At 38.1% G+C, this 19,341-nt stretch overlaps 1 protein-coding gene across 8 annotated transcripts in view; it reads left to right on the top strand.

Moving 5' to 3' along the window:
* The first annotated feature begins 1,435 nt into the window (after window positions 1-1,435).
* LYPD6B (LY6/PLAUR domain containing 6B) overlaps window positions 1,436-19,341 on the top strand; it is a 160,989-nt gene continuing 143,083 nt past the window's right edge. For 6 of the 8 annotated variants that reach the window (XM_058548930.1, XM_058548933.1, XM_058548932.1 and 3 more), the window contains exon 1: window positions 1,436-1,618. The gene's annotated coding sequence lies outside the window, so the exon portion shown is untranslated. The remainder of the gene's footprint in view (window positions 1,619-19,341) is intronic. The other 2 variants (XM_058548931.1, XM_058548934.1) reach the window with 1 other exon arrangement.

Genomic DNA, 19,341 nt, shown 5'->3' on the forward strand with positions numbered 1-19,341 from the left:
CTGACAGAGATTGGGGAGGGTCACTTCCCATTGAGAAGTCTGCATTCTGGGCAGACAAAAATAGGACATGTCCATTGCACTATCTCTGCCTTTGCTCACCACCACCTAAAGGAAGTCTATAGTAGAGTGTAGACAGTCTGGGTGTCATAACTCTGTCAGTCGTCAAGTCTTTATCCAATGCGTGGAAGGCATCCTGCATGTTCATTCTTTCATTCAACATTTAATAAATGCCCACCGTATGGCAGGACGTCTGTTACGGGTGAAATGCTTGCTTTTGAGAAACTCACAGTCTAGTTGGAAGATGTGCAGATAACAGTGCCTGGGACTGTTTAACTGTCTGGTGATATAGTGAAGATTTCCCAGGGAAGCTACAGTTGACCTCTAAATTGGAGGTGAGTAGGGCTGCTCTGGGAGAAAACTAGAGTTGGAGGGAGTTCCCAAGCCCCGTGGTAGGATATGAGTTAGGGTACTTTCTGTTGTAAGTAACATTATTTAGGTTACGTTACAGTCTTGCTTAAGAAGTCTGGAGGTAAGGTGGTTCAAAGTGGTCATAGCTCTAGGTTGGCTTCTTGAAGATTCTTTTGATTTTCCCTGCCCTGCCACAGGGTGCCTGGAGCTCCATCAGGTCTTCACATGATAATGTCCAAAACAGAAAGGGAGGGACAGGGCTTGCTTCTCAGTGCTTCTCTTGATAACAAAGGATAAAATTCCCCAGAAGTTCCCTGTGTGTTTGGCCAGGTGCCATTAGCCAAAATGGTCACATGTCCACCCTAAACCAGTCACTGGCAAAGGAGAAGAGGTGGCTATGATTGTTTTGGCCAAGCAATCTTCTGGAGCTGGGGGAGGGGCCCACCTTCCCTGAGCACATCGATGCCCCATATCTGAACAAAATCAGAAGTCTGTTAGCAAGGAAGAAAGTGAGACTGCCTGTCGGGCTGTTAGGTAGGCAGTCAGCCGTGTCTCACACAGGTGGTGACAGATGATGAAAGGCATGGCCTATATGGGTAGTGAGGAGAAGTTGAGTACAATAGGAGGAGGGTAGGGTGTGGCTGAGGGGAGGAAAGGAGCTGAGGTGGGAGATGCAGGTAGAGACAGGAGTACCTGTGTTAGATACCGCTCTGGGTATCACTAGGAAGCATGCATCTTGGTTTCATTCCTCAAAGAACTTCCACTCAAAACCTGGAAAAGTTTTTCTGAGTTTTTCATCCTCTCATTAGTAACAGCAACAGTGGCCCACTCTGTGGTGGTCACTCTGTCGGTGTGATTAGAGTGGAGGAGTTTAGGGAGGGGCCGTGTGTGGTTTGAAAAAGCCTCACAGATGGCTCTGCCGTGCCTCCCACTCCCCACCTGTCCCCAGCACCTCCTGTCACTGTCTCCCATGCCCCCTCTTGAGGACTACTTGCTTGTTCTAAATCGTGTCTTCAGTATTATTACCTGTGTTCAAACTAACAGGCTGGGACGTGGTGAAGATGCAGTTAGTGGTAGATCCTGGACTAGAAAACAGTTCACCTGACAAGAGGTCCAGTGGGTGAATATCCGTGGTTGTGTTCAGTAGGAAACCAGCCTCTACTCTCTGCTGCTTTTAAATCCTTGAGCCTGTTTTCATTTGAAGTATGAGGTGAGTTCTGCTTCCTATTTCCATTTGATGTGGTGGATATTGGTGGACATTTGGAGTTAGATTGGGCAACCAAGGATGCTACTCTTCATGATTCCCCATCCTCAATATCTAGGTAGCACAGAAATTGGCAAAAAGACCTGGTCACTAATCCTGGAAGAAAGGAGGCAGTGGAAGGCAGCATAGTTTGTTGTTTCCATCAGCAGTACTGCCATGGGCTGGCCAGGATCACTGAAAGAATGTGAGGGAATGAGGTAGAGAAATGCCTTGAGCAGTCAGTCATTTGACAGATATTTCTTGAGCATCTACTATGTGCCAGACACTGTTCTGGGACACAAGAAAGACAAAGTCTCTGTTCTCATGGAGCTTACAATCTACTGGAAGGAGATGTATGTATGTTTTATCTCATATGTCAGATGATGAGAAATACTATAGTGAAAAATAAAATAAGTTAAGAGAAGAATGCAGTAGTTGGAAACAAGCTGGGCCTAGTGCTGGAAATCTTCAAGGTTTATCCTCTCTCTGGTTTCCAGTAGAGACATGTGGCCTGAACGTGTATGGTATTGGGCAAAAAAAAAAAAAGATGTTCACTTGGAAGAAGAGAGTTATGTATTGAATAACTTGATCTTAAAGGATTTCTTTCATGCAGAGTCTCTTTGTTTGTTATACCTCACATTGTTCTCAAACATGATTTACAATAACTTACAAAACATGGTACCAGGTGATGAGAAATAAGTAAAGAAATATGAGCAAAGGGAAAATAAGGCTCATTTCTTTCATTGTTGTGTTCCTGAATTGTTTAATTTGGTAACAGGGGAAGAAGGAAGTATGGTGATTAAAAATGTGGCGATTCAGGTTTCATTATTTAAAAAGTGAGAAGATAGTTTTTGATGCCTCAGAAAGTTATAACATTTTTTAGGTGTTTAAAGAGCCAATTTTATTTGATAGGAAAGATAGTCTCATTACTAAAGATGTATATGAAATTTATCTCCTGAGTTCAAAGAAAACTAAAATTTTTTTTTTCTTTTTAGATCAATATAAAGTGCATCAAAAGTAAACAGAGATCAAAAGTCTAATTCCAGGGTCAAATAATATGGTACAAATGAAAATTGGTGACAAGTTATATTTGCACCCATAACTGAATGGGAAAAATATACAAATTCAAATAAAAATTTACAGCATAGAAATGTTATGCAGAGGTGATTTTGATTACCTATTTTTATTGGGTTGTTTGTTTTCTTACTGTTGAGTTTTGAGAGTTCTTTACATAATCTGGATATACTTCCTTTGTCAGAAATGTGATTTGCAAATAACGTCTCCCAGTCTGTGATTTATCTTTCATTCTCATAACAGTGTCTTTCTCAGGGCAAAATTTTTTTTAACTTTGATAAAGCAATTTATCAATCTTTTTGTGGATCAGAATTTTGTTGTTTTATCCAATAATTCTTTGTCTAACCAAAAATCTTGAAAATTTTCTATGTTTTCTTCTAGAAGTTTTCTAGTTTTATGATTTACACTTAGGTCTTTGATCCATTTTGGGTTAATTTTTGTATAAGATGTAAAGTATGAGTCAAGGAAATTTTTTTTTTTTTTGGCTTGTGAAGTCCAGTTGTTCCAGCATCATTTGTTGAAAAGACTATCCTTTCCCTATTGAATTGTCTTACTCTTGTTGAAAATCAATTGGCCATAAATGTAAGGGTTTATTTCTGGACTCTCAGTTCTATTCCTTTGATCTATATGCCTACTTTGTGCTAACACAACACTGTCTTGATTATTGTGACTTTATAATAAGTATTGAAAGCAGGTAGTATAATTCCTCTAACTTTATTCTTTTTCAGAATTGTTATGGCTCTTCTATTTGCTTTGCCTTTCCATGTAAATTGTAGAATCAGCTTGTCAATATCTACAAAAAATCCCGCTGGGATTTTCAGTGGGACTGCATTGAATCTGTAGATTAATTTATGAAGAATTGATATCTTTACAATATTGAGTCTTCCAATTCATGAACACCATGTATCTTCTCTCTCTATTTATTTAAGTCTTTTTTGATTTTTCTATTGGCATTCTGTAGTTTTCAGGATATAGATCAGGCACATGTTTTGTTAGCTTTAGACTTAAGTATTTCATTTTTGGGGTTGCTATTGATGCTAGTATATAGAAATACAATTGACTTTTGTATATTGACATAATATTCTGTTACCTTGCTAAAGTTGCTTATTTATTTCTTCTGGGAGCTTTATTGGTAGAATCTTTGGGATTTTTTACATAGACAATCATGTCATCTGTGAATAAAGGCACTTTTAATTCTTCCTTTGCAATCTGGATGCCTCTTCTTTGTTTGTTTGTTTCTTTTTTTCTTTGCCTTATTGCACTGCCTAAGAATTTCAGTACAGCTTTGAGTAGGAGTGGTGAGAGAACATCCTTGCCTTGTTTCTTATCATAAGGGGGAAACAATCAATCTTTCACTATTAAGTATGATGTTAGCTGAGGTTTTTTGTAGATGCCCCATGACATTAAGGAATTTCCCTTGTATTCCTAGTTTACTGAGAGTTTTTGTTATGGATAGATGTTGATTTTTTTTTTTGAGGAAGATTGACCCTGAGCCAACGTCTGTTGCCAATCTTCCTCCCTTTTTCTCCCCAAAGCCCCAGCAGATAATTGTGTGTCATAGCTGTACATCCTTCTAGTTGCTCTATGTGGGACGCTGCCTCAGCATGGCTTGGTGAGTGGTGCATAGGTCTGCTCCCAGGATCCAAACTGGTGAACCCTGGGCCACTGAAGTGGAGCACACAAACTTAACTGCTACGCCACCAGGCTGGCCCCGGATAGATTCTCAATTTTGTTGAGTTCTTTTTCTCCATCTATTGACAGGATCATGTGATTTTTCTTCATATTTTATATGGCTAATTACGCTGATTGATTTTCAAATGTTGAACCTACCTTGTATGCCTGGGATAAACCCCACTTGGTTTTGATATATTTTTGGAAGACACTGTGTAGGATTGGTATTATTTCTTCAATATTTGATAGAATTCATTAGTGAAACCAATTTGTCCTGGAGTTTTCTTCGATGGAAGGTTTTTTAAATTTTTATTTATTTTATTTTTTTCCCCAAAGCCCCAGTATATAGTTGTATGTCATAGCTGCACATCCTTCTAGTTGCTGCATGTGGGATGCAGCCTCAGCATGGCTGGACAAGTGGCGCGTCAGTGCGCGCCCGGGATCTGAACCTGGGCCGCCAGCAGCGGAGCGCGCGCACTTAACCGCCAAGCCACAGGGCCGGCCCAGGAAGGTTTTTAACTACAAATTTTATTTCTTTAATAGGTAAAGGACAATTCAGGTTACCTGTTTCTTCTTAATAAGCTTTGTAGTTTATGTTTGGTAGTTTATGTTTTTCAAAGAATTGGTCTACTTCACCAAGTTGTCAGATCTATGGATATAGAATTTTTTGTGGTATTCTCATATTATCTATTTCATGTCTGTGGGGTCTATAGTGATGTTCTCTCTTTCCTGATTTTGGCAATTTGCATCTTCAATCTTTTTCTTACTTAGTCTGTCTAGAAGTTTGTCAATTTTATTGATCTTTTCAAAGATCCAGATTTTGGTTTCATTAATTTTGTCTATTATTTTTCTATTTTCAATTTTATTGATTACTATTTTTATCTTTATTATTTCCTTCCTTCCCCTTGCTTTGGGTTTAATTTGCTCTCCTATTTTCTTAAGGGGTAAGCTTATATTACTGATCTGAGATTTTTCTTCTGTTTTAATATAAGCATTTAATGCTATAAATTTCCCTCTAACCACTGGTTTAGCTGCATTCCACAATTTTGATATGTGTATTTTCATTTTCATTTTTTTAAAATTTCCCTTGAGACTTCCTCTTGACCCATGTGTTATTTCAAAGTACGCCATTTAATTTTCAAGTATTTGGGAATTTCCCAGAAATCTTTTTGTTATTGATTTCTAGTTTAATTCTATTACTATCCCACAATATAATTTGCATGATTTCTAATCTTTTAAATTTGTTCACGTTTGTTTTATGACCAAGAATATGATCTAGCTTGGTAAATGTTCAATGTGCACTTGAAAAGAATGTGTATTCTGCTATTGTTGGGTAGAATGTGTTGGAAATATTAGGTCAAGTTGTTTGATAGGGTTTTTCAGGTCTTCTGTGTCTTTATTTTCTTCTATTTATTTTATCAATAACAGAGAGAAACATTAGAGTCTCCAGCTACAGTTATATGTTTTTCTATTTCTGCATTCAGTTCTATCACTTTTTGCTTCATGTATTTTGACGGTCTGTTTTTAAGTGCATACACATTTAGGATTGTTATGTCCTCTTGGAGAATTGATCTCTTTCTTGTTGTGTAATATTCCTCTTTATCCCTGTTAATATTCCTTGTTTTGGAGTCTACTTTGGGTGTTAATAGTGTAGCTACTCCAGCTTTCTTTTGGTTAGTGTTTGCATCCTATATCTTTTTCTGTTCTTTTACTTTTAACCTACCTATGTCTGTATATTTAAGGTGAGTTTTTTTGTAGACCTCATATAGTTGGGTCTTACTTTTTTTAACCAACCTGACAATATCTGTTTTTTAATTGGTGAATAATTAGATCATTCACATTTACTATGATATTCACATGGCTTAATTAAAATCTACCATCTTGGTAGCTCTTTTCTATTTGTTGCATTAGTTCTTTTTTTGTTTGTTTGTTTTTTTCTTATTACTTGCATTTTTTATGATTCCTTTTTATCTCCACTATGGACTTTTTATTTATGTTTATTTAACATTTTTAGTGATATATATATAAATTAATATATTAATCAGAATCAACTTTCAGAAATAACACATGGGTCAAGAAGTCATCTCAAGGGAGTGTTTCATCTGTGGTTTAAGGACTTTCAGTAGTATATTCCCACTCCTTTTCTTTCTATCATTTGTGTTATTGTTATTATCATTTTTCTTTTGCATAGGCTGTAAACAAAACATTGCTGCTATTTTTGCTTTAGACCATGGGTCAACAAAATTTTCTTGTAAAAGGACAAAAAGTAAATATTTTAGGCTTTGAGGCCACATATGGTGTCTGTTGCATATTCTTCTTTTTTTAAACAACACTTTAAAAATATAGAAACCATTCTCAGTTCATAAGTCATACTGAAACAGATTATGGGCTGGATTTGGCTTGCAGGCCATAATTTGCTGACTTTTGCTTTAAGCATTCAGTTATCTTTTATAGCAATAAAAAATAAGAAAAAGGTGAATTTTGTTTGGCTTTCATTTATTCCATTTCCAGCACTCTTCATTTCTTTGTGTAGATCCACGTTTCTGTGTGGCATTGTATTCCTTCTGCCTGAAAAACTTCATTTAGCATTTCTTGTAGTGTAGGTCTCCTGGCACTGAATTCTCTCAGTTTTTGTTTGCTATGACAGTCCTTATTTCTCCTTCATTGTTGAAAGATGTCTTCATTGGGTATAGAATTCTGGGTTGACAGTTTTTTTCTTTCAGCACTTTAAAGATGTTGCTTCATTTTCTTCTTACTCGCATGCCTTCTGACAAGATGTCTTCTATAATTCTTTTCTTTGTTCCTTTGTATTTAATGTTTTATTTTTCTCCCACTGCATTCAAGATTTTCTTTTTGTGCTGTTGGAATATGATATGCCTAAGGGTGTGGGGGTGTGTGCATGCAGGCACACGCATGCGTGTGCTTGGTATTTATCCTGCTTGTCGTTCTTGAGCTTCCTGGATCTGTGGTTTGGTATCTGTCATTAATTTTAGCAAATTCTCAGCAATTCTTCAAGTATTCTTCTGCCCCATTCTCTTTCTTTTCTCCTTCTGACATTTTGATTATAGTTAGGTTAGAATTTTTGGTATTGTTCCACAGTTGTTGGACACTTCTTTTGTTTCATTCTTTTTTCTTCTTCTTGTTTTAGTTTGGGTAATTTGTATTTATCTATTTTCAAGTTCACTGATTCTTTCCTTGGCTGTGTCAAATCAGAAGAATGCCTGTTGAAAGCATTCTTCATTTCTATTACTATGTTTAGCCTTTCAAGCATTTCTATTTCATTCTCTCTTATAGTTTCCATCTTTCTGTTAAAATTATACATTTGATCTTTCATGTTGTTCACCCTTTCCATTAGGGTCTTTTACAATTAATTATTATTTTAAATTTTGTGTCTAATAGCTTCAACGTCTGTGTCATATCTGAGTCTGGTTCTGTTAATTGCTATGTCTTTTCACAGTGTTGTTTTTTCTTGCTTTTTGTGTGCCCTATAATGTTTTGTTGAGAACTAGATATCTTGTGTAGGACTTTAGAGACTGAGATAAATAGTTTTTATGCCTGGAAATGGGCATATCTTTCTATTTCTACTAGGCCTTTAGTGTGTATAATTGATCAGTCTACTCAGGAGTTGAACTGGATTTGAGGTTTGTTGTTGGTATAGTTATCCTAGTACACCATAGAATTCAAATTCCTCTTGTAATATTTTGAGTTTAAAGTGGGGCTAGTTTGCTGAAGAGCCTTTCTCAATGTCTGTTTCATTGTCAGCCTTAGGTTTTCTTTTGCACTGTGCCTCAGAGTGGCTTATCTCCATATCTCCATGTTCTTTCAACTCTCCCAACAGTATTCATTCCATTGTTACTTCTTACTCGATGCTTGTTAGCCAGTGTCCAGGTGCATCTGCCTCAGGTAAACAAGTGCTCATGTCTTGTCCCTTCCTGCCGATGTCTTGTTCTTAGATTTTGGGCTACTTTGTTCCTCTGTGACCTTAGCTGTCTAATGGACTCAAGAATGTTATGAACTTGCAGTTTATCTGGCTTTTTATTTGTTGTAAGTGTTGGAGGATCCTCTTTTCAGCTCTTTACACCTTGAGCAGAAATCAAAAGGCTTGATTTGATGTTTTCTAGCTCTTTCTTTTTGTGATCTTCATGTAAAATCCTGGTACTGTTTTCCTTTCCTCTGTGCCTTATAAAATGTCATTTGTGCATATAAATCAGTAATTCTCAACTCTTCCTTGGGAACATTAAACCAAATGCAAATCTTGGGCCCCAGTGTTTCAATTGATATATGTTGACATGGGTAGCTTTTAAAAGCTCCCCAGATGATTCTGATGTACATCTAGGTTGAGAACCCCTGGTCTAAGTATCACTGACAACTTTTCATTTCACAGAGGTGCTATTCCAATATTAACACCCACATGAAATTTCAGGTGGTATACATTCACCCTTGTGACTGGTTTCCCTGCTAAGTGTGCCTTCAGTGGTAGTTTACTGCCTGTGATCTAGACTGATATAGTCTCATAGAATGGAGAGGAAACTTAGAGTTCTTATTTAACTTTCTACTACTTACAGGAATACCCTCATGACAATCTGTGGTTTTGGTGGTGCTTGTAGTCTTTCGGAGGCTGGAAACTCTCTGCCATTCAAAATAATGCACCCCATTGTGAGATAGTTTTACTTGTTAGAGGTGTTTTATTTCTGTTGAATTGAAATGTGTCCTTCTATAATCTACCAAATACTTTGTGTAATTCATAGCCTTGCAAACTGTTTGGAAAGAAATCCGCTTGCCTGACCCAGTGCACATGCATGTGCTCATGGGTGCACGTGCGCCCGCGCACACACACACACACACACACACACACTCATACCCATGACAAGCATTTTATGAAACAGCACTTACTATGTCTTGTACCTCTAAATTGATTTCATGACCCAACAATGGGTTGTTTTTTGCAATATGGAAAATGCTTATCCAGCCCATCTTCCACTAGACAAGCTTTCAAAGGTTTCAAGACAGCTCTCTTGGCATCTCAAAGTTTTCTTGTGCCTTGTGTAACGCTGGTTCCTTCAGCTGTGTTTCTGCTTCCTCACTGCCCTGACCAGTGTCATGCACTAGATGAGCTTCAGTGTGTGGTGTCCTCCACATGTGAATGGTCTAGTCCAGAGGCCAGGGCTCTGCACATGGGCAGATCACTTCAGGGTAGAGGAAGCGTTCCTTGTCTTTAACTAGACACCATTTCTAGTCATGTGGCCCCAATTCAAGGGGATATAAATTGGAGCCATCTCTTGAGAAACATTGTTGATGGCTTTTCTTTGTAATTTTTCTGTGTCCTCCCACTTTATTCATATTAATAACACGTTATCCTAATTAGCTGTATATGCATCTTTATTTTCCAAGAGACTGTGAACTGTTTAGATGTCAAGAAGAATATTTTGTTCTTTTTCTCCATGATGATCAGCACAACAAAATTAATTTGTCAAATTAATCTTAGAAAACTATGTTCCCAATCAAGACACTTTGGCCTGTTAGCACCATTGCTTTGCTAACAGTTGTGCTACCAACCTTATCTTTACTTGTCAACACAGGACCTGATAGCCCTGTATTTACTTTGGGTGATAGACAAACTGGGTAATCTAGATGAACTTGTCACCTTAGTACTCATGCATGGTACTGAGTGAGATGACCAATATTTCACAACTTATGGCCTTTTTAGGGACACATGACTTGCAAGATGAATGGAATGAGTTGTATAGTGGGTAAGTGCTCTTAGAGGTCACAGATGAGAGAAAGGTCACACAGGTGGTCAAGAAAGACTTGATTTGGTCCTTGAAGGTAAGCATCAGACATATGGAGTGGAAAGTATTTGGGAGTGGGGAGGATTTGGAAGGAGAAGAAAGCTATTTTAGTAGTCTCCCGAGTGCTGGTATCTCTGCTTTCTCTGGGAGTGACTTGGATCCATAGAATCTGAGAGAAACTGTAGGTAAGTTCCAGAGGGAAATCTAATTTGAATGGTTTCTATAGCAAGGATGGACATCCACAGAAGGCAATAGGCTCAGCTCCCCTCACCCCCTCCTGCCATGTCTGAGTCTGCAGAGGCTCTGACTCTGACATGTGTTTGTGTGTTGTGGAAGCTACTTCTTGTCATAGCGGGTTCAGCTTGTCAGGGACCATTTCAGGGCTGGGAGCTCTAGCTCTGCCCGTTGGTTCTGTCAAGTTTTAGAGCAACCATCCATAGCCCTGACGTAATTTTTTCTACTTTCTCTTCTCAGGGGGCTCTTAAACAGATGTATTATTAAGAAACATACATTCTTAAAGTGTGCTACAGCTACCACTCTTCATGGTTCATTTCATCTGTGAGACATTCTTCTGAGTATTCTTGTTCGTAGTGAAACAGTGACCCATCAAAAATTGCATAAAAGCCAGATATTATATCGTTGGTGTCTATTGAAAACATCTCATTCATTTTGGGACTGTTTTGCTATGGTAGAAAATAGGGGTGGAAGTACATTATGAAAAAGATAGGCACTGTGTGTGTGTATTATTTGTCCCTAAGCAAGGTGTAGGGACCACTGTTCTTAAGCAACTACAAAGATAGTTAGAACAAAGATGGGGGCTGTGAGTGCCACACTACAGGGTAGATATTAATGTTGCTGAGAAGCATACATCATTCATTTCTCTTAGAATCTAGTGGCAGGATAGTGGTTTATCTCCTGAGAAGAACTGATAAATCAAACAGTGGAGACCTATATAATTCTTTGTATTTCTCTTTTTGTTTTGGCAACCAGGAAGCCTAGAGCTAAATATAAAAATATTCAACTATAGTGATAATTTTATTTATTTATTTATTTTTTCCCCCCAAAGCCCCAGTAGATAGTTGTGTGTCATAGCTGCACATCCTTCTAGTTGCTGTATGTGGGACGCGGCCTCAGCATGGCCGGAGAAGCAGTGCGTCCGTGCGCGCCCGGAATCCGAACCTGGGCCGCCAGCAGCGGAGTGCGCGCACTTAACTGCTAAGCCACGGGGCCGGCCCAATATAATGATAATTTTATTTCAGGGTCTACATACAAAGATTTCCTATCTCAAATCATGATTTCATCTTTTTAAAACCAGTAACTTTTATTTTCTTCTTATTATCATGGTGATACATGTTCATTATAGAAAATATTGAAAATAATAGATTACTCCCCCAATCAGATATTTTCTGCCACACAGAAATAGTAACTGTTTACATTTTAATCATTCTCATTTCTTCTAGGCATATATGTGTGCATATATATTTTTATATTATATATTATAATATATATTATGTTATTTATATAATATATTATATATTATACAAATGAAATGATACCTTTCATACTATATTAAAACTCTTTTTGTAGCTTAACCTTTACAAACATTTTTCGTGTCATTAAATATTCCTGCACAGCATTATTTTTAATGGCTGATATAATATTTCATCATGAGGCTATATCTTGTACTTTTAACTTGAACTCAGCTTTTTGCTATTATAAACAACTCTGTCATGTACATTCTTGTACCTAAATCTCTGAGCACATCCATGATTATTTCCTTAAAATAGAGTTTCTAGAAGTGACATAATTGAGTAGAGGGCCATAATATTTTTGAGGCTTTAGATATATTTCCATGTTGTCCTCCAGAAAGCACGAACTAGTCTATTTTATCACCTAAAGTTTGAGAGTGCCTCTTCCCAAGCCTCCTGCAGTATCGAGATGATTATTTTTTAAAATCTATATTAGGAGGCAGGACTTCTGGCTGTGGCCGAGTGAGGAGGCTGCAAATCCTCTCCTCCAGAAAGCAACTATAAATCTGGACAAAATGAACAGAAGCAGCCATTTTATCACTCTGGTAATCCATCAAAGGCATACAACAATCTGAGAAGCGTTATTCTTGAAAAACTGCTGAACTTCGGGTAAGAACAGCGGGCATTCTTGCCTGGGGCCGCTTCCATCTCCCCACCACCCCCGGCTCACTGGGTGCAGAGGTGTCGGCTCACTGGGTGCAGAGGTGTCGTCTCAGCAAGGAGGCTATGAGGACCAGCCTCTCTTGCCGAGATCAAAGGCACCCACTCGATTTGCAGTGGTGGGCGATGCCTGTGCCCAGGGAGTGTTTTTCCAGATGCCTTCTCCTCTGTTTCAGTTTACTTTGACTCTTTAAAAAAATAAAAATACTCTTTTATTATAAACATTTATGTTTATTATAGAAAAATAAACATAAACGAAGAAAAAGACTAAAAGCACCTAAGGCCCACTTGGTGTGTTCTTCTATATCAGCTCATTTCAGTAGAACTTTCTGTGGTGACGGAAATGTATTGTGCTGTCCGGTACAGTAGCTTCTGTCCTCATGTATTTATTGAGCACTTGAAATCTGGCTGGTGAGGAACTGAATTTTTAATTTGTATTCTAATTAATTTAAATTTAAATATCCATCTGTGGCTAGTGGCTATAGTGTTAGCTTAGTTCTATTATTTCTATAATATGGAGGAATGGATACATGCATATATAGTTTAAAAAAACAAAAATAGGATCATTCTGCATATTGTATTTTGTGTCCTTTTTCTGGTTAATAATATATCATAAACATAATTTTAATTGCTGACTCGTTTTTCATTGAATGAATGTACTGTAATTTGTTTCACAAATCTCTGTCGTGCCTTCAGGGTATTTCCAATATTTTGATACTATAAACAGCATTGCAGATAATCTTTTTAGCTAAAGTTGTGACATTCATAATTATTTACAGAGGATAAATTCTTAGAATTTGAATTATCAGGTCAAATTTAATACCCATTTCCAAACCTCTCTCCCAAGAAGTTCTACCAGTGAACATTCTCACCAACAGTATATGAAAGTATCTCACCATTATTATTGTTATTTTTAAGTTGAGATAAATATACATGCCATAAAATTCATCCTTTTAAAGTACCGACAGTCCCCAACTTCTAATGGTTTGACTTAACAATTTTTTGACTTTGTGATTGTGTGAAAGCGATATGCATTCAGTAGAAATCATACTTTGAATTTTAAATTTTGATCTTTTCGCAGGCTAGCAATATGCGGTAGGATCCTCTCTCGTGATGCTGGGCAGCAGCAGCGACCGCAGCTCCCAGTCAGCCACGCGATCATGAGTGTAAAACAACCCGTACACTTACAACCATTCTGTACCCAGATAACCATTCTGTTGTTCACTTTCAGTACAGTAGTCAATAAATTACATGAGATATTCAACACTTTATTGTAAAATAGGCTTTGTGTGAGATGATTTTGCCCAAGTGTAGGCCAATATACGTGTTCTGAGCACGTTTAAGGTAGGCTAGGCTAAGCTATGATGTTTGGTAGGTTAGGTGTATTAAATGCATTTTCAACTTACGATATTTTCAACTTATGATGGTTTATTGGGATGTAACCTCCGTCATAAGTCAAAGATCTGTATACAATTCAGTGGTTTTTAGTATACTCACAAAGTTGTGCAACCATCATCACTAATTCCAGAATGTTTTCATGACTCCACAAAGAAATCTCATACTCACCTGCAGTCACTCCCCATTCCCTCCTTCCCTCAGCCTCGGGCGACTACTAATCTACTTTCTACCCTATGGATTTGCCTATTCTGGACATTTCATATAAATGGAATCATTCAATTTGTGGCCTTTTGTGTCTAGCTTCTTTCATTTAGCATAAGATTTTCAAGAGTTAAGGTTCATAATGGTTTCAAGGTTATAGCATAAACCAGTACTTCATTTCTTTTTATTGCTGAAAAATATTCTCTTGTATGGATATAACATTCCTGTTGATCCATTCATCTTGATGGAGATTTGGGTCATTTCCATTTTTTTTGACAATGATTAATGCTTCTATGAACGTTCATGTATAAGTTTGTGTGGACATATGTTTTCGGTTCTCTTGGATATATACCTAGGAATGGAATTGCTGGGTCATATGGTAACTCCATGTTTTGTTTTGAGGAACTGGCAAACTGTTTCCAAAGCAGCTGTGCCATTTTACATTCCCACCAGTGTGATGTCTAAGGTTTCCAATTTCTTTCTTTTTTTTTTTTTAAAGATTTTATTTATTTATTTTTCCCCCAAAGCCCCAGTAGATAGTTGTATGTCATAGCTGCACATCCTTCTAGTTGCTGTATGTGGGACTCGGCCTCAGGATGGATGGAGAAGTGGTGCCTGGGTGCGCGCCCGGGATCCGAACCCGGGCCACCAGCATCGGAGCGCGCGCACTTAACCACCAAGCCACGGGGCCGGCCAGGTTTCCAATTTCTGCACATCCTTACCAACACTTTTTATTATTGATATTTTTGCTTGTAGCATTCCTAGTAGGTATGGCATAGTATCTCTTTATGGTTTTGATATTTGCATTTTCCTAATAACTAATGGTGTCAAGCATCTTTTATGTGCTTATTGGCGATTTGTATATCTTCTTTGGAGAAATGGCTATTCAAATCCATTTGAAATGCCAGTTTTTAATTGGGTTATTTGTCTTTTTATTATAGAGCTGTAAGAGTTCTTTATATATTCTGCCTTATAAGATATATGATTTGCAAATATTTTCTCTCATTCTGTAGGTTATCTTTTCATTCCCTTGATAGTATCCTTGGAAACACAAAAGTTTTAATTTTGATAACATCTTGTTTATCTACTGTTTCTTTTTTCACTTTTGCTTTTAGTGCCATATCTAAGAAACCATTGCTTAATTCGAGGTCACAAATGTTTACACCTATCTCCATTTAGATTTGATCTGTTTCGAATTAATTTTTGTATGTAGTGTGAGTTAGGGATCCAAAATTATTCTTTTGCATGTAGCTATCCAGTTGTCCCAGAACCGTTTGTTGAAAAGAGTGTTCTTTTCCCCGTTGATTGTCATATCACCTTTGTCAAAAATCAATTGACCATAAATATATAGTTTACTTCCATATTCTCAATTCTATTCCATTGATCTATATGTCTATCCTTATGCCAGTACCACACAAAATTGTTGTTTTGTAGGGGTTTTGAAATCAGGAAGTATAAGTCTTCCAACTTTGTTCTTTTTCAAGATCATTTTTGCTATTTTGGGTCCCTTATATTTCCATATGAATTTTAGGATTAGTTTGTTAATTTCTGCAAAAAGGACAGCTGGGATTTTGGTAGGGATTGCACTGAATCTGTAGATCAATTTGAGAATTATTGCCATTTTAACAATATTAAGTCTTCTAATCATGAACATAGGATGTTTTTTCAGTTATTTAGGTTTTGTTTAATTTCTTTCAATGATGTTTGGTAATTTTCAGTGTTCAAGTCTTGTACTTCTTTTGTTACTGAGCATTTTATTCTTTCTAATGCAGTGTAAATGAAATTGTCTTAATTTTGTTTTGGATTGTCTATTGGTCGTGCATAGAAATATAATTGATTCTTGTGTTTTGATCGTGTATCCTGAAACCTGGCTGAACTTGATTAGCTCTAATAGTTTTTTAGTAAATTAATTAGGATTTTCTATATACAAGATCATGTCATCTGCAAATGGAGATAGTTTTACTTCTTTCTTTCCAATATGGATGCCTTTTATTTCTTTTTCTTGCCTAACTGCCTTGGCTAGAAGTGACAATACAATATTGATAGAAGTGGTGAGAACAGACATTCTTGTTTTGTTCCGATCTGATGTTCCTGATTAATGAAATGGCCAGTATTATTTATGTCATTTTTCTATGACTTTTTTTTTTTTTTTTTTTTTTTTACTCTAAGAATCTGAGTGATGGAGCAGGAGTTTCTGCCTGATTTCTCCTGGGAAGGAGCAATCAAACCAAAAAATTCCCTCTGTCCTGTGCATTGGGAGGCTTGGCATAGTAGTTACCAGAAAAAAAATAATTTAATTGGGGCCGGCCCAGTGGCGTAGTGGTCAAGTGTGCACACTCCACTTTGGCAGCCCTGGGTTCGCAGGTTCGGATCCCGGGTGTGCACCGATGCACTGCTTGGCAAACCATGCTATTGTGGCTTCTCATATAAAGTAGAGGAGGATGGGCACGGATTTTAGCCCAGGGCCAATCTTCCTCAGCAAAAAGAGGAGGATTGGCATCGATGTTAGCTCAGGGCTAATCTTCCTTACCAAAAAAAAAAAAAAAATGTATAGATTTTAATTGAAGAATCTATTCATGTAACATCTAGGTGCCAAGGAGTTTGATCAACATTTTCTAATATATGAGTGTTTGTTATTTAAAAATAAAACTTAAACTGTCTCTACTAGTTTTCCATCCTGCCTTTCCACATTTTTGATTGCCCACTGTATGATTCACGTACCATGCTGGGATTGCAAAGATGAATTAAACACAGGCCATATCCTTAGGGTGCTTGTGGAAAAGGCTTTTAGGGGAGACAGGAAACAGGAAGTATAGCATTTGGCCAGTGGTTCCCATCAAAAGGTAACTTGTCTGAAGTAAACAAGTGATGGATGTGGGCTTCACCCTTGGAGTTTTGGGGTGTCAGTTCGCTGATGGAACCTTCACTTTCTACCCCATAGAATCAAAGCATTTTAGAACTGGAGGCTTGGAAATCCTTTTATCCAACCCTACATTTTTCGATAGGAGGAACGTCTTACCTTATTCAACAATTCCCGTTCCCTCTCATCAGCAACTCCTCTTTCTCTGAAATGTTTTATCATACCCGCACACATGCACGACAGTTTCCATAGGGAGGCCCTCCGTGTTCAGCCCGCTTCCTGGCTCCATTTGTAGTGTCTGGTTGGGGTAATGTAACACCAGCCCCCATGTTCATCTTCAGTATGACTGGTCTAGGATTCCTGCTTCACCTTGCCTGCGAAGACTACTCAGCATTGTCCTTCCGATAGGTGCTTATGATGTGGAACTGACAAGGACCGGGACGTTATCCGACTCCAAATCTGAGTTACGCAGAAAGCTTGCAGGGGGCTTCCTGTTCTGTTTAATGGTACATTCAGCTTTCTTTGTAAAGAGCATACTCCATCCATTTTAAACTTGTCAATTCAGGGGCTTAACTAGGATGCATATAAAGTCATACCTGTGTGCTTACTGTAAAATCTTTCTAGAAAAGAATGAAAGTGGTATTAACAAAAGCAATTAAATGGGTACACACCTTAAAAATTTTACAGTTTTTTTTTAATAAGTGAAATCAGAATTGTATGGTACATGTTTCCATGTTTACTTTGCTATTTAAAAGAAACCCTTTATTCTAGCTTTATTACATATTATTTACTATTACAATTAAACATCAGGTTACTTTTTTATCATTCTGCTGGTAAAATGGAATGTGAACCTTATGGTCTTAGGCTACAAAAGAAAATGAATTGTCCCCACAAACCTTTCAAGGTTAATTAACTTTTAAACAAATATGAAGTTCTAGTTTCCTTTTCTCTTTTTTATTACAATGCATTTTTTGCTTTTGATTATGTGAGGGGCTAAGATGAGGATGCAGAAGTGCTTTCTGGTTCACACTGTTTACTGCCTGTGATACACAGCCAATTCAGTTCAAAGGGAAATAGGAAAATAACTACTCTATTTGTGCCTTGTAAGCGGTTTGTAAAGTCCGCTCCAGTCCCTACGATTAAATGTTGGCTTCTCTCCTTGTAGACTTCTAAAATGAAATTAAAAAGTGGAGCAAACAGCATTTTAAAACCAAATACAAATACTCTATAGGGATGAACCCAGCAAATTGAAGAATCACAGCACTGCATGCAGTCATTTGCTTCAGTGCTGTAAGAATGCAACAGAAAAGGAAACGGGGTGAGGAGGGGATCCTGAAAAAGTTCCAGTCATTGAAAAGCCTCTGATGATTTGCCCTTGTTGGGGGTCTGTGGGAGTTGGGAAGAGGGGGGATGGATTGGTGTTTATGGCAGAGCTTTCCCTATTATGTGTGATAAGTACATCAGTAAAACATATTGCCACTAAGTTACTCTTTACCACAGTCCAAGCCCTAGAGTGGCCCTGGGACTTGCTAATGGGGAAGGAGGGCTGGAAGGGTGTGGAGGGCCGTTCCTAGAAAAGTGAGTGGCAGTCAGGAACCTGAGTCCTCTTCTTGGTGCTTCTGCCTTCCCCCCTTGTGACCTTGGACGAGTTACCTTGCCGCTCTGAAACATGGTTTCCATACTGCAAAATGCAGGTTTGGACTAAATTTGTGATTCCAAACCAAGTTCCCAAGCCTCTGTCAAGCCAGCTCAGAGGTTGTCCCTGCACTAACAGTTGGGGTTCCTGGCACCTGCTTCCCAAAGGGAGCAGCCTCAGTTTCCAGTCCTGTATTTATGCTTCTGCAAGCTGTTGTTTGAACAAAGTGGTCACTAGAAGTGTTTGAAAACTACTGGATGGCCTGATCTCAGAGATCTTCCTGTTCTTATGTTCCAGTTGTCTGTAACTCTGACATCCAGTCCAAGCTGAATGTGAGAGGGGTCAAGGAACACCCATTATTCTGGCCTCTCTCTGTCTTTCTCAGGAAACACCAGGGACGTGTCTTCAGCAACAGAAACACCGCTCATTAGTGAACATGAAGCTGTAGTGGGGAAAGGAGTCTGTGTTTATGGGATTTTGGCCTCTGACTCCAGGAAAAGACCACTTCACTCTCGTTGGGCCTAGTTTCCCGTTGGCTCCAAGATTAGGGTCAGCAATTGTAAGTGGCCTGGGAGCCATGTGATTTTGAGGGCAGCTGTAGCCTCCACCTCGTGGCCCTAGTCAGCTCTCCAACGTGCTGTCAGCCCTGAACCTTTACTGGGGGGTCTCTGAGGTGAAGGCAATAATAACCCCCTGTCAGCTGCAAGTTGGGATTCTGAGAGCTGGGCCTCTCCCAAGAGTCACTTGCTAGTTCGTGTTAAATAAGCCTTTTCTCCCCCATATCAAGTCATTACCTATCTGTGCCATGTCTCGGGAATCTTTTCCTTTCACTCCTTAATAATGTGCCTTCCTCTGCCACAGACTTTCCTCCA

Source organism: Diceros bicornis, chromosome 10 (genome assembly GCF_020826845.1).
Source record: "Diceros bicornis minor isolate mBicDic1 chromosome 10, mDicBic1.mat.cur, whole genome shotgun sequence".
NCBI classification, from domain to species: Eukaryota; Metazoa; Chordata; class Mammalia; order Perissodactyla; family Rhinocerotidae; genus Diceros; species Diceros bicornis.